This window comes from Mus musculus, chromosome 3 (genome assembly GCF_000001635.26).
Source record: "Mus musculus strain C57BL/6J chromosome 3, GRCm38.p6 C57BL/6J".
Classification (NCBI taxonomy): Eukaryota; Metazoa; Chordata; class Mammalia; order Rodentia; family Muridae; genus Mus; species Mus musculus.
In genome coordinates, this window is record NC_000069.6 from 62,926,952 (window position 1) to 62,930,373 (window position 3,422).

Genomic DNA, 3,422 nt, shown 5'->3' on the forward strand with positions numbered 1-3,422 from the left:
CTCCAGGGTACTGCTTAGTTCATATTGTTGTTCCACCTATAGGGTTGCAGATCCCTTTAGCTCCTTGGGTACTTTCTCTAGCTCCTCCATTGGGAGCCCTGTGATCCATCCAATAGCTGACTGTGAGCATCCACTTCTGTGTTTGCTAGACCCCGGCCTAGTCTCACAAGAGACAGCTATATCTGGGTCCTTTCAGCAAAATCTTGCTAGTGTATGCAATGGTGTCAGAGTTTGGAAGCTGATTATGGGATGGAACTCTGGACATGGCAGGCTATAGATGGTCCATCCTTTTGACACAGCTCCAAACTTTGTCTCTGTAACTCCTTCCATGGGTGTTTTGTTCCCAATTCTAAGAAGGGGCATAGTGTCCACACTTCAGTCTTCATTCTTCTTGAGTTTCATGCTTTTAGCAAATTGTATCTTATATCTTGGGTATCCTAAGTTTCTGGGCTAATATCCACTTATCAGTGAGTACATATTGTGTAAGTTCCTAAGTTCCTTTGTGATTGGGTTACCTAACTCAGGATGATACCCTCCAGGTCCATCCATTTGCCTAGGAATTTCATAAATTCATTCTTTTTAATAGCTGAGTAGTACTCCATTGGGTAAATGTACCACATTTTCTGTATCCATTCCTCTGTTGAGGGGCATCTGGGTTCTTTCCAGCTTATGGCCATTATAAATAAGGCTGCTATGAACATAGTGGAGCATGTGTCCTTACCAGTTGGAATATCTTATTGGTATATGCCCAAGAGAGGTATTGCAGGATCCTCCAGTAGTACTATATCCAGTTTTCTGAGTAAGCACCAGACTGATTTCCAGAATGGTTGTACAAGCTTGCAATCCCACCAACAATGGAGGAGTGTTCCTCTTTCTCCACATCCTCGCCAGCATCTGCTGTCACCTGAAATTTTGATCTTAGCCATTCTGACTGGTGTGAGGTGGAATCTCAGGGTTGTTTTGATTTGCATTTCTCTGATGATTAAGGATGATGAACATTTTTTCAGGTGGTTCTCAGCCATTTGGTATTCCTCAGGTGAGAATTCTTTGTTTAGCTCTGAGCCCCATTTTTTAATGGGGTTATTTGATTTTCTAGAGTCCACTGTCTTGAGTTCTTTATATATATTGGATATTAGTCCCCTATCTGATTTAGGATAGGTAAAGATACTTTCCCAATCTGTTGGTGGCCTTTTTGTCTTATTGACAGTGTCTTTTGCTTTGCAAAAGATTTGCAGTTTCATGAGGTCCCATTTGTCAATTCTCCATCTTACAGTACAAGCCACTGGTGTTCAATTCAGGAATTTTTCCAATGTGCCCATATCTTCGAGGGTTTTCCCTACTTTCTCCTCGATAAGTTTCAGTGTTTCTGGTTTTATGTGGAATTCCTTAATCCACTTAGATTTGACCTTAGAACAAGGAGATAGGAATGGATCAATTTGAATTCTTCTACACGATAACCGCCAGTTATGCCAGCACCATTTGTTGAAGATGCTGTCATTTTCCACTTGATGGTTTTTGCTCCCTTGTCAAAGATCAAGTGACCATAGGTGTGTGGGTTCATTTCTGGGTCTTCAATTCTAATCCATTGGTCTACTTGTCTGTCACTATACCAGAACAATGCAGTTTTTATCACAATTGCTCTGTAGTACAGGTTTAGGTCAGGCATGGTGATTCCACCAGAGGTTCTTTTATCCTTGAGAAGAGTTTTTGCTATCCTAGGTTTTTTGTTATTCCAGATGAATTTGCAGATTGCCCTTTCTAATTCGTTGAAGAATTGAATTGGAATTTTGATGGGGATTGCAATGAATGTGTAGATTTCTTTTGGGAAGATAGCTACTTTTACTATATTGATCCTGCCAATCCATGAGCATGGGAGATCTTTCCATCTTCTGAGATCTTCTTTAATTACTTTCTTCAGAGATTTGAAGTTCTTATCATACAGATTTTTCACTTCCTTAGTTAGAGTCATGCCAAGGTATTTTATATTATTTGTGACTATTGAGAAGGGTGTTGTTTCCCTAATTTCTTTCTGCCTGTTTATTCTTTGTGTAGAGAAAGGCCATTGACTTTTTGAGTTAATTTTGTATCCAGCTACTTCACTGAAGCTGTTTATCAGGCTTAGGAGTTCTCTGGTGGAATTTTTAGGGTCACTTATATATACTATCATATCATCTGCAAAACGTGATATTTTGACTTCCTCTTTTCCAATTTGTATTGCCTTGATCTCCTTTTGTTGTCAAATTGCTCTGGCTAGGACTTCAAGTACAATGTTGAATAGGTACGGAGAAAGTGGGCAGCCTTGTCTAGTCCCTGATTTTAGTGGGATTGCTTCCAGCTTCTCACCATTTACTTTGATGTTGGCTACATGTTTGCTGTAGATTGCTTTTATCATGTTTAGGTATGGGCCTTGAATTCCTGATCTTTCCAAGACTTTTATCATGAATGGGTGTTGGATTTTGTCAAATGCCTTTTCTCCATCTAATGAGATGATCATGTGGTTTTTGTCTTTGAGTTTGTTTATATACTGGATTACGTTGATGGATTTCCGTTTATTGAACTATCCCTGCATCCCTGGGATGAAACCTACTTGGTCAGGATGGATAATTGTTTTGATGTATTCTTGGATTCAGTTAGCGAGAACTTTATTGAGGATTTTTGCATCAATATTCATAAGGGAAATTGGTCTGAAGTTCTCTATCTTTATTGGGTCTTTTTGTGGTTTAGGTATCAGAGTAATTGTGGCTTCATAGAATGAGTTGGGTAGAGTACCTTCTACTTCTTTTTTGTGGAATATTTTGTGAAGGACCAGGATTAGATCTTCTTTGAAGGACTGATAGAACTCTACATTAAACCCATCTGGTCCTGGGCTTTCTTTGGTTGGGAGACTACTAACGACTGCTTCTATTTCTTTTGGGGATATAGGACTGTTTAGATCACTAACCTGATCGTGATTTAACTTTGGTACCTAGTATCTGTCTAGAAACTTGTCCATTTCTTCCAGGTTCTCCAGTTTTGTTGAACAGAGCCTTTTGCAGAAGAATCTGGTGGTGTTTTGGATTTCTTCAGGATCTGTTGTTATGTCTCCCTTTTCATTTCTGATTTTGTTAATTAGGATACTTTCCCTGTGCCCTCTAGTGAGTCTGGCTAAGGGTTTTTGTATCTTGTTGATTTTCTCAGAGAACCAGCTCCTCCTTTGGATGATTCTTTGAATAGTTCTTGTTTCCACTTGGTTGATTTCACCCCTGAGTTTGATTATTTCCTGCCATCTACTCCTCTTGGGTGAATTTGCTTCCTTTTGTTCTAGAGCTTTTAGTTGTGTTGTCAAGCTGCTAATGTGTGCTCTCTCAGGTTTATTTTTGGAGGCACTCAGAGCTACGAGTTTTCCTCTTAGAAATGCTTTCATTGTGTCCCATAAGTTTGGG